Source organism: Chiloscyllium plagiosum, unplaced genomic scaffold, assembly GCF_037043375.1.
Source record: "Chiloscyllium plagiosum isolate Xiang-an unplaced genomic scaffold, Cpla_swu_hap1 HiC_scaffold_38, whole genome shotgun sequence".
NCBI classification, from domain to species: Eukaryota; Metazoa; Chordata; class Chondrichthyes; order Orectolobiformes; family Hemiscylliidae; genus Chiloscyllium; species Chiloscyllium plagiosum.
In genome coordinates, this window is record NW_028270176.1 from 89,834,673 (window position 1) to 89,847,115 (window position 12,443).

Below are 12,443 nucleotides of genomic sequence, written 5' to 3' on the forward strand. Positions count from 1 at the left end.
TATCATCCAGTTTGCTGTTAGTTCGACCAAAGTGGATGACCCCACATTTCCCAATATTGTCCTCCATCTGCCAGATCCTTACCCACTCACTCAACCTATCTGTATCCCTGTGCAGACTTACGGTGGCCTCTGCACACATTGCTCTACCTCATCTTTGTATCAAATCTGAACTCTGACACCCTACACTTGGTCCTCAACTCCAAAACATTTGTGTAAATTGTAAACAGTTGTAGTGCCAACACTAATCCAAACACCCATTTATCCCCATTCTTTACTTTTTGTTGGTTAACCGATCCTGTATCCATGCTAATACATTACCCTAACGCCGTGCAGCCTTTATCTTATACAGCCTTTCATGTGGCAACTTGTCGATTACTTTCTGGAAATCCAGATACACCACATCCACTGGGTCCAATGCATTTGTGATGTCCTCAAATAGTTCAAGTAAATGCGTTAAACATGAGCTGCCTTTCATGAATCCATGCTGTGTCTGCTCAATGGGATAGTTTCTGCCCGGATAACTCGCTACTACTTCCTTGAGAGGTTCAAGCATTTTCCCCACTACAGAAGTTAAACTAATAGGTGTTTTTTTTTAAATAGTGGCATCACATTTGCAGCTTTCCAATCTGTCAGATACGTCCCAGAGTCCAGCAAATTTTAGCGAATTATCATGAACACATTTGCTATTTTCCCGGCCATTTCTTTTAGCCCCTGGGATGCATTCCATCAGGGCCAGGCACCCCTTTTACCTTTAGGCTGTTACCTTTCCCAACACTTCCTCTTTACTGAGAATGATTGATTCTCTGTCCACATCTGCCATTGCCTCCATAGGCCTGTAAAAATGAGACAATGAGAGTACACAGACAGTATGTTCCTGTTAAGGCCAAGGATGGGAGGCGTAGAGAATGCTGCCTGTCGAGAGAAATTGAGGCTCTGGTCAAGAAAATGAAGGAGGGATATGGCAGGTACAGACAGCTGGGTTTGAGTGGATCCCTGGAGGAGTATAGAGACAGTAGGAGAATACTTGAGGGAAACCAGGAGGGCAAAAAGGGGACAAGCGATGGCTTTGGGAAATAGGTTTAAGGAGAATCCAAAGAGATTCTAGAAATACACTAAGGACAAAGAGTGATCAGGCAGAGAATAGGGACCCTCAAAGATCAACAAGACTGACTATGGAACCGCAGGAGGTTGGAAAGATTCTATATGAATATTACACATTGGTTTTTACTGAAAAACGATATGGAAGCTAGAGCATTTGCACAAATAAATAGTGATAATTTGGCAAGTGTCCATGTTAGAGAGGAGGATACTCTGAATGTCTTAAAATGGATAAAGGTGGATAAATCCCTGGGATCTGATCAGATGTATCCCAGAAATTTGTGGGAAGCTAGGGAAGTGATTGTTGGGCCCCTCCCTGAGATATTTGTGTCATCAATAACTACAGGTGAGGTGCTGGAAGATGTGTACCATTATTTGAGAAAGGAGGTAAGGAAAAGCCAGGGAACTATAGACCGGTGAGCCTGAAGTCAGTGGCAGGCAAGTTGTTGGAAGGGATTCTAAGGGACAGGATTTTCAAGTAATTGGAAAGGCAAATAATTGGGGAGAATCAGCATGGCTTTGTGCATGGACATCGTTAACTCGGACTTCAGGAAGACACGATGTTCCACATAACAACAGACTGGTTAGCAAGTTCAACATCATAGAATACGGGGAGAACTAGCTAGTTGGATAAAAAAAAATGGCTGAAAGGTCATTCATCACAGAGATATACAGCACAGAAACAGACCCTTCGATCCAACCCATCCATGCCAACCAGATATTCCAGCCGAATCTATCCCACCTTCCAGCACCCGGCCCATATCCCTCCAAATCTTTCCTATTCATATACGTATCTAGATGCCTTTTAAATGTTGCAATTGTACTAGCCTCCATCACTTCCTCTGGAAACTCATTCCATACACGTACCACCCTCTGCGTGTAAACGTTGCCCCTCAGGTCTCTTTTATATCTTTCCCCTCCCACCCTAAACCTATGCCCTCTAGTTCTGGAAGCCCCCACTCCAGGGAGGAGACTTTGTCTATTTATCTTATTTATCCTATCCATGCCGCTCATGATTTTATGTACCTCTGTGAGGTCACCCCTCAGCCTCCGACACTCCAGGGAAAACAGCCCCAGCCTATTCAACCTCCGCCTGTCGTGATTTCGACCAGGAGCAGATTTGTCTCCAGGATATTTAGTTGACAGAGAGGTAAAGTAGAAAGTTTGTCACAATGTTTAGTAACTACATTCATGTAACTGGCAAATAATGCAAGGTTAAAATGAGAATATTATTTTACTGAGTCAGTTCTGAGCATCTGGAACAGTTTGAACAACAGCTGAATGCAGATTCAACAGTTACTGTCAAAACAAATTTGGAATTCAACTTTTTAAGGAAAGATTTGGAGGGCTATGTCCAAATGGGACGGGAGTTGAGACAGATTTGCAGCATCTGCAGAGGGAGAGAGTACAGCCCAAATGGGCTGAATAGCCCCCAGCCCCAATGCTCTGTGATAATGCCCCATTCACTGTGAATGATGAAGCTCATCCCAGGGCAGAGTCATCGAGCCATAGAGATGTACTGCACAGAAACAGACCCTTCGGTCAAACTCGTCCATGCTGACCAGATGTCTTAACCTAATCAAGTCCTATTTGCCAGCTCTTGGCATATATCCCTCTATACCCTTCCTATTCATATACCCATTCAGATGCATTTCAAATGGTGTAATTGTACCAGGCTCCACCACTTGTCCTGACTGAAAATTCCATGCATGTAGCATCCTCTGATTGACAGAAGTTGCCCCTTAGGTCCCTTTTAAATATTTTCCCTGTCAACTTAAACCTATGCCCTCTCGTTCTGGACCTGTCTATTTATCCCATTCATGCCCCTCATGGTTTTATAAAACTCAATGAGGTCACCCTTCAGCCTCCAACACTTATGGGAGGATCCCACCAACATGACACAATGGGGCCCAGGTGATTGACAGCAGCTGCAGACCAATAGGAGAGGGTGTGGCCAGCAGGCCAACATGTGACCATGAGCTGTGCAGGCGCAGTGTCACTGTGAGGGGGGGCTCAGAGAGTGTGATGGGAGTGGCATAGACTGGGAGAAAAATGGAGTTTGTGGGTACTGGGGCGGTTTATAAACACACGGTGTAGGCTGCTTGACATGAATTACAAGCTCCCGCTAAATAAAAACCAGAAAAAATTGTGGATGATGGAAATGATAAACAACAACCAGAAAGTGCTGGAAAAGCTCAGCAGGTCTGGCAGCATCTGTGAAGACAAATCAGAGTTAACATTTCTGAACCTATGAACCTTCCTCAGAACTGATGTGACTGAGGGAAAAAATGTTGGTTTATATGCAGAAGGTATAGGCTAAAGAGTAAGTGATTGGGAATAGAGTCCAAAGAGAGAGAGAGGAGAAATTGGACAAAGGAGTGTATATCGATCTGGCTGGGGGAGAGTGAATAGCTGTTTATGGGGACTGTTAGTGGCTAATCACAGATAGTGTGTAATAGCAGGCTATGTAATAACAATGCCTGGTGTGTGGGGTAGGGGGCTAGGATGCTAGGACGTGGGAGAGTTCAGGATCTAAAATTGTTGAATTTGATATTGAGGCCAAAGGGCTGAAGGGTCCCCGAGTGGGTGATGAGGTTTTGTTCTTCCAGCTTCATTAACATGTGGCACTGGAAACACACAGCAGGTCAGGCAGCATCCAAGTAGCTGGAGAATCGACGTTTTAGGTATATGCCCTTCATCAGGAATGTGCGGTGTGGGAAAGAATGCTGAGAGATAAATAGGAGGGGGTGCGTAGGGCTGGGGGGGGGGGGAAGGGAGCTAGGAATGCAATAGGTAGATGCAGAGGTAATGGTGAGAGGGTGGAGTGGATAATGGGGAAGGAAGATGGACAGGTGGGTCAGTTCAAGAGGCCAGTGCCGAGTTGGAGGGTTGGAGCTAGGATAAGGTGGGGTGAGGGGAGATGAGGAAACATTGATGCTGTGTGGTTGAAGGGTCCCAAGGCGGACGATGAGGTGTTATTCCTCCAAGCTTCGGGTGGCTTGATTTGGCGATGGAGGCAGCCCAGAACCTGCATGTCCTTGGCGGAGTGGGAGGGTCCGTTGAATATGTCGACCACAGGGCAGTGGGGTTGGTTGGTACATGTGTTCCAGAAATGTTCCCTGAAATATTCCGCAAGTTGGCGTCCTGTCTCCCCACTGTAGAGGAGACCACATCGAGAGCAAAGGACTCAACAGGTGAGGTGTTTGAATGTAAGAACTATCTCTGCTGAATGTGGAAGATCCTTTGGTGTCTTGGATGGAGGTGAGGGGAAGGTGTGGGCACAGGTTTTCCACCTCTTGCAATAGCGAGCAAAGGTGCCTGGGAGTGGAGGATGGGTTGGTGGGGAGCGTGGATCTAACATGGAAGTCACAGAGGGAATGGTCTCTGAGGAATGCTGAAAGGACTGGGGAGGGAAATATATCTCTGATGGGGTCTGATTGTAGGTGGTGGAAATGGTGGAGGACGATGTGTTGTACCTGGGTGGAATGTGAGGACTTGGGGGATTCTATCCTTGTTGCAGTTGAAGTAGTTGGGTTCAAGGACGGAGGTGTGGGAAGTAGAGGAGATACGGTGGAGGGTATTGTTGACCACATGGGAGGGGAAATTGCTGTAATTGAAATACGGATCCATTTGGTATGTTCTGGAGTGTTCTGCCAGTTTGTATCAAGCTTCACTGGAACATTGCAGTAAGTATGAGACAGGGATGTTGCCCAGGGAACAGGCTCGTGTGTTGAAGTGGCAGGCAACTGGAAGCTCAGGGTCTTTTTTGCGGCAGAACGTACATCAGCCACCATTTCCATCACATCCACTGAGATGCTGCCAGACACCGGTTCCTGTTCCCTCCATTAACAGCTATGCGCACTCCCAGCCAGATCGCTATCCAGTCCTTTTTCTTTCCAAATGTTCCTTTGGGCTCTGTCCCCACCTATTATTCACTCTTTAACCCCTATCTCCTTTGCCATTGCACTGGGAGCTAAATTGCTAGTTTTCAGAGATGTGTAGGTTAGGTGCAAGATAAATATTTGTCTTTACTATTCATCCTGCACTGACTGTGAGTTTTGTTGTGTGAATTCATTTTATGGGATATTAATTGAGACTGGGATCTCAGAAACAGGTTTTTACAGTCAGCAGAGACATCAGGACCTGAATATAATTGGCATTTAACTGTGGAAACAGAAAGGGTTGTCTGTTCTGTCTGTGAGAAAGTATCTTAAATACTGTTGTCAAGCAAAAATCAGAGAGATGGACAAATTTGTGGCTGGATCACCCTTTGGGTGTGTGCTCTGTTCTGGGCCCTGCAGCTGAGGAAGGAGATATTGGCCTGAGAGGGAGCACAGATTTATCCAAATTGCACCTCATCTCTTTGCAGGAACTGTCAGATTTAGTCCCCAATCACCCACTTCGTAATGTTAACCTGTAAACTTCTTATTTTCAGTTCTCTGCAAACTACCCACTAAAATTCCTTATGGACTAAAATTCCAGCATCTTTTCAGGTGGAATGTTCCAGATTCTGACAACTGAAAATGACAGGGCTGCACTGAGAGTGCTGCTTGGCTCAGTGAGTGTGTTTTGGAGTTGGGTGAAAACAGTGAGGTGAGACAGGAGAAGGTGATGCTGAAACTCAGGTTTAGTTCAGGCCATTCAGAAATTCACATACTCCCAATGGGAATAGCCAATTTTTATGAGATACCTGCTGAATATTTTGTAACAGGTTTTAAAGTATAACATGTCAGCTTAAGTAAAGGTCGGGGATTTAGATTATAATGGACATGCTTGAAGTGAAGAAAGGTTGCTAGCTCATTTAAGTTCTCGCGATGGGAGAACTAGCTGAATCTAGAGAGACATTGTTACAGGAGACCTCAGATCCGCGGTGTTCTCCTCTTGTACAATGTGGGAAATAAGGGATGCTTCCAGTGTCCCTGGTGACAATATGTGCAGGAAGTGTGCCCATCTGCAGTTACTGGGAAACTGCTTTTCAGATCTGAAGCTGTGAGTGGACTCACTGTAGCTCATCTGCAATACTGAGGATGTTATGGACAGCACGTTCAGTGAGTTAGGAAAGGGAATGGATGACTATCAGATCAAGTAAAAGGCTCAGGAAGGAAATGCAGGAGTTCCCACTGATCATCCCGTTATCAAACAGATACTGTATCCCGCTTTGGATTCTGCACAGAACAGGAGGAAAGAGAGTAACGGGGATTCAATAGTCAGGCGTACAGACAGGCACTTCTGTGGCCACAGACATGATTCCAGGATAGTATGTTACCTCCCTGGTGCCAGGATCCGCAATAGCATGGATAGGTTATTGGACATTGTGGAGCTGGAGGGTAAACAGCCAGTGGTGGTGGAATCCTTTCACTATGCAGACCATGTATCATTTACATTCTCCACTGCTTCTCACTCATGTCTGCTTCAAAAAGAGGGAATCGCGGAGAAACATGGAATAAAATGGGGTCAGAGTCTCTGGTATTAAACTGTTGAACACAATACCCCCATCTTCTCCATATTGGTCATCAAGCATACATGCCCGCTGCGATCATCTCATACCTTTTTGATATTAGAATGGGATTGGTTAATGTTTTGGGGAGGAAAATGAGCAGAGAGGTTTAGTAGGAAATGCTGGAGCTCAGGGTGCAGGAATCTGAGTTAAAAATGGGCTATCCTCAAGGCTGGAGTTACAGAAAGCCACTTAGCAGAGAGATTTGTGGGGATCGAGATTACAGAGATAGGGAGGATTGTGTGATTGGAGAATGTTACAGAGATGCTTATGATAGCAGAAATAAGGAAGAGTTGTGAAGCTTCATGAGGTGACAGTGATAGGGAGAGTTGTGAGCATGAAGACACCGAGAGTTAGAGTTTCAAAGGTATATATCATGGAAACAGACCCTGTGGTCTAACCAATCCATGTCGACTATAATTCCACCTAAACTAATCACACCTGCCTCTGCTTGGTCTATATCCCTCCAAATATTTCCTATTTATGTACTTATCCAATTATCTTTTAAGTATTGTAATTGTATTCACAGCTACCACTTCCTCTCGAAGTTCAACCCATAAGTGCAAAAATAGAAAAACTCATGTCTTTTTAAAATCTTTGTCATCTCTTCTCAAACTGTATGCACCGGTGTCTTGAATCCCCCTCCCATGCAGCCATTCATCTTATCTACACACTCCATGATTTCATAAACCTCTAATAAGGTCACCCCTCAACCTCCTGCTCTTCAGTGACAGACATCCCAGCCTATCCATCCTCTCCTTCTACACAATCCCTCCATTCATGGCAACATCCTGGGAAACATCTTCTGAACCTTCCCCAATTTAATAACATTCTTCCTCTAACAGGGGGACCAGAACTGAACACAGTGAAGAGGCCTCACCAACATCATGTATAACCTCATGACAGTGTCCCAACTCCTATACCTAAAGGTCTGAACAATGAAGATAAGCGTGCTAAACACTCACTTAACCACCCTGTCTACATGTGACACAAGCTGCAAAGACCTGAACCCCTCGGTCTCTTTGTTCCACATCACTACTCAAGGCCTTACTTTTAATTAGTGTACTTAATTAATGAGACTAAAGGAGATGTTTGTTTTATTAAAATATAATATCTTACATTTATTCAAATTAAATTCCATCTGCCACATTTCAGCCCATTCACCCAACTGATCAGGATCCCTCTGTATTCGTGGATAACCTTTTGTTACTGTCTACCTTAACAGTTTTTGATGTCACCCACAAACAAACCATGCCTTGTATATTCTAATTCAAACCATCTACACACATGACAAACAAAAATGGACCCAGCACCGATTCCTAGAGAACACTGCTGGTCACGGGCCTCCAGTGTGGAAAAACAACCCTCCACTATTACTGTCTCCTATTGTTAAGCTAATTTTGTATCCAATTGGCAAGCTCTTGCTGAATCCCATGGGATCGAACTTTACAACTTCGTCTCCCCTGCACAACCTTTTTAAAGGCTTTACTAAAGTCCAAATAAACAATGTCTGCCACTCTGCACTCATCGATCATCTTGGTGACTACCTTAAAAATCTCAATCAAGTCTGTGAGACACCCTGTTAAGTAACCATGTTGAGTGTCCCTAATCATTCCTTAACTCTCCAAATACTCTCCTATCCTTCTGAATCGCCTCCAACGGCTTACCCACCACTGAGGTCTACAGTTCCTAGGCTGCTCCTTATACCCCTTCTTTAACAAAGATACAACATTAGCCACTCTCCAGTCATCAGGCAGCTCACCTGTAGTTATCGATTATACAAATATTTCTCCATAGTGCGCACAATTTCCTCTCACCCAAACTGTTCCCGTCCTATCACTTCAGTCACTTGCCCTGTCTGATCAGACAAGAAAAGGTCAGGTGTTGCTTGCTTCCTGATAAGAACATTTAAATATTGATAAAGAACATTTCTTGAACTCATTTAACACATTCTTTACCAACCAAACCTTTCACACTATCGTAATCACCTACTATTATAACCTTATTGTTGTGAATGTATATCGGAGATCTCTCTGTATATTTGTTCCTTATGTTCTCCCTGATTATTGCAGCGTCTATAGTGCCATCTGACCAAGGTGAATTTTTTTAGTTTGAAAACACAATTTTGTTTTTAAAAAAGCTTTCCTCTGCGATTTAAATATAAATTGTTTATTCACTCAGATGTGGATGTTTACCCTGAGGGCAGTTGAGAGTTAACCACATTGCTGTGGGTCTGGAGTCACATGTTGGCCAGACCGGGTGAGGATGACAGTTTCCTTCCCTAAAGGGCATTAGTGAACCAGATGGGTTTTTTCCCAACAGTCGATAATAGTTTCATGGTCATCATGAGCCTTTTCATTCGAGATTTTATTGATATCTGATGCCACCATCAGCCATGATGCTACCATCTAACCCTAATCCTCGGAACATTGCTCATATTACTCGTCTAGCAAGAATATCATCTGGCCATTGCCTCCGTTTTTAGCAATGTATTAATTTTAAAAAAGCTCCATCATTCTCCGTGTACAATTTGAGGTAAAATTACACACATGCAATTTCTGAAGCTGGAGAGGGATTACAGAGACAGGGAGGGATGTGGGTCTAGTGGGGGATTGTTGTCCAAACATCACTGTGGTGTACATGGACTGCAACATTTCATTGAGGCCGTTCACCACCACTTTCTCCAAGACACATAAAGGTGGCCAATAAATACTGGTCTGGGCAGCAAAGGCAACCTCCAGTGAATAAAACCGAGCAGTGACCTCTCCCAGCTGACTTGTGAAGGTAGAAACCTCTCTGGAAATGCAGCTTGGAGAAAAGAGAAACAAACAGTGACATTTCACAGCTGCCCTCAGAGAGACCTCGCTCTCTGAGCTGCTCACAGCCGGATCAGCTCAGTGGGTTTCAGTCTCTTGAAACATCAACTTTAGACGGTTTTATTATATTAATAGTGAGAAAGGTGAGGGTTTCTTTTTCATGTCTTTCGGTCTGTTGTTTAAATGTTTAAAATATAAAGCGTAAGCATTAAGTTATTCTCGGGCAGTATTTTTCGAGCAGTAAGACTGTGCCTTTGTCTTGGTCTGTAGATTGTTAAGGCGGAGAGATGGCCTGTTGTAGAGTGGTGTGCTGTTCCTGTCAGATGTTGGAGATTAGAGAGAGTTTCAATGATCCTGATGATTGTGTCTGCAGGAAGTGTGTTTGCAAATCCTATCAGATCACATGGATTGGTGAAGGAGTGATTAAAGGCAGTGAGGAATTGACAGGGCCCAGGGGTGTGATAGGTGGCAGTCTCAGGATTGCAGGATACTGCAGATACAGCCAGGTAGATGGGTTACCTCTAGGAAAACTAGGAGGGGTAGGCAAGTACTGCAGGAATATCCAGTGGTTATCCCCAGCTCAAACAAGTGTACTGTTTTGGAAAATGTAGGGGGTAATAGACTTTCAGGGGAATATAGCACTGACTGCCAAGTTACTGCGACTGAGACTGGCTCTAACATAATGTAAGGTATATCCAGTTCCACGCAAACGATGGTGATAGGGGACACTCTAGTCAGGGGCACAGTCTGCCATTTCTGCAGCTGACAGTGAGACATCAGAATGGGGTGGTGCCTCCCTGATGCTAGGGTCAAGGATGCCTCGGAGAGGGTGCAGAATATTCTCAAAGGGGAGAATAACCAGTGGGAGGACATTGTACATTGGTACCAATGGCATAGGAAGGGGAAAGCATGGGGTCCTGATGAGCAGGGAGATTTGCTAGTTCCACTCAGGCATTAAACCAGTGAGGGAGTTGGAGTAAACCTAAAGAGATAGTGAGAAAAGAGGTATGTCCGAGTCTGGTACTGTTCAGATTAGACTGTCAAGGCAGGCAAGAGCAAGCCACAGAATAAAGTGGGACGGACCAGTTACACTGCATTTATTTCAGTGCAAGAGGCCTGACGGGTCAGGCAGATGGGCTCAGGGTATGGTTTTGAACATGGCACTGGGATATTATAGCAATTACAGAGGCATCACTCAGGGATGGATAGGACTAGCAGCTTAATATTCCAGGGTGTAGATGCGATAGAAAGGGGGCAACTGTACAGGGGGAGTGGCGTCTTTGATTAGGGATAACATTACAGCTGGGCTTCGGGAGGATATTCCTGGGAGTACATCCAGGCAAGTTACTTGGGTGGTACTGGGAAATAAGGAAGGGATGACCATCTTACTGGGATTGTATTATAGACTCTGTCCCAATAGTCAGCGGGGAATTGAGACACAATTTTACCAGGAGACCTCGGTTATCTGTAAGAATACTATGGATACAATGATAAGGGGTTTTAACTTTACCAACATAGCCTCGGAGTGCTGTAGTGTTAAGGGCTTGGATGGAAAGGTATTTGTTCAGTGTGTACGAGAACATTTCAGATTCAGTTTGTAGGATGTACCTACTAGAGCAGGAACAAAACTTGACCTGTTTTCTTTATTCATTCACAGGATGAGGCTGTCACTGGCTCGGCCAGCATTTATTGCTTCGTTTAACCAGAGGGCAGTTAAGAATCAACCACGTTGCTATAGGTCTGGAGTCACATGCAGACCAGACCAGGTAAGGATGGCATTTTCCTTCCCTAAAGGTCATGAGTGAACCAGATGGGATTTCCCAACAATTGACAATGGATTCATTGTCGTCACAAAATTAATTTTTCCAGATATTTATTGAATTCATGTTCCAAAATCTGCCGCGATGGGATTCAAACCCAGGTCCCCAGAACGTTATCTGGGTCTTGGGATTAACAGTCTAGCGATAATTTCACTCCATCATCACTGCCACTTAGAAAATGAGGCAGGGTGAGTGACTGAGTTATCAGTGGGGCAGCACATCAGCACCAAAGATCTTGTGGCTTAGTGGTTAGCGCTGCTTCCTCAGCACCAGGGACCTGGGTTTGATTCCAGCCTCTGGCGACTGCCTGTGTTGGAGTTGGCACGTTCTCCCCAGTGTCTGTGAGGGTTTCCTTCGGGTGTTCCAGCTTGTTCCCACAGTCCAAAGATGTGTAGGTTAGTTGGATGACCATGTTAAATTTCCCATAGTGTCCAGATGCAGTATATGAGGTTTTGGGATGTGCAGAGAAATCTCTGCCTGATGTGAAAAGATCCTTTTCAGGTCTTGGACAGAGGTCAGAGGGAGGTGTGGCCGCATGTTTTACATCTCCCGTGGCGGCAAGGGAGGGTCAAGGGTGTGGAGCATGGGTTGGTGGGAGGGTGTGGGCCTAACAAGGATGTTGCTGAGGGAATGGTCTCTGTGGAACGCAGATAGGGATGGAGAGGGAAATATGTCTGTGGTGGTGGGATCCGACTTTAGGTAGCAGAAATAACAGAGGTTAATGCACTGTGTCTGGAGATTAGTGGGGTGGAAGGTGAAGATTGCAGGGTTATAATCTTATTGTGGTTGAAGTGGTGGGATAAAGGTGGAGGTGCAGGAAGTGGAGGGTTTGCATTGGAGGGCATTGTTGATCAAGTGAGAGGGAAATTGTGGTCCTTGAAGTAGGAGGCCTTTCTGGGATGTCCTGGGGTGGAATTGCTCCTCCTGGGAGCAGATATGGCAGAGGCAGAGGAATTGGGAGTACAGGATCACGCTTTTATACTTGAGGGAAATCAGGAGAGCAAAAAGAAGACATGAAATAGCTTCAGGCACTGGTTTAAGTAGAAACCAAAGAGATTAAACAAATATATCACAGACAAAAGATTAACTGGACCAGAGAAGAGGACCCCTTAAAGACCAACAAGGCTGTCTATGGAACCACAGGGAGTGGGAAAGATATGTGAATATTTCATGTCATTTTTTACTGGAGAAGGATATGGAAACTCGAGAGTT

General features: G+C 44.8%; 1 long non-coding RNA gene across 6 annotated transcripts in view; it reads left to right on the forward strand.

The window, feature by feature from the left end:
- Nucleotides 1-12,443, forward strand: part of LOC148139732 (uncharacterized) — a 215,966-nt gene that overhangs the window by 12,368 nt on the left and 191,155 nt on the right. For 4 of the 6 annotated variants that reach the window (XR_015753574.1, XR_015753576.1, XR_015753575.1 and 1 more), the window contains one exon: nucleotides 11,069-11,177. This is a non-coding gene — a long non-coding RNA (uncharacterized LOC148139732). Of the gene's footprint in view, nucleotides 1-7,440; nucleotides 7,530-8,776; nucleotides 8,855-11,068; nucleotides 11,178-12,443 lie in introns of those variants that run through there. The other 2 variants (XR_015753578.1, XR_015753579.1) reach the window with 2 other exon arrangements.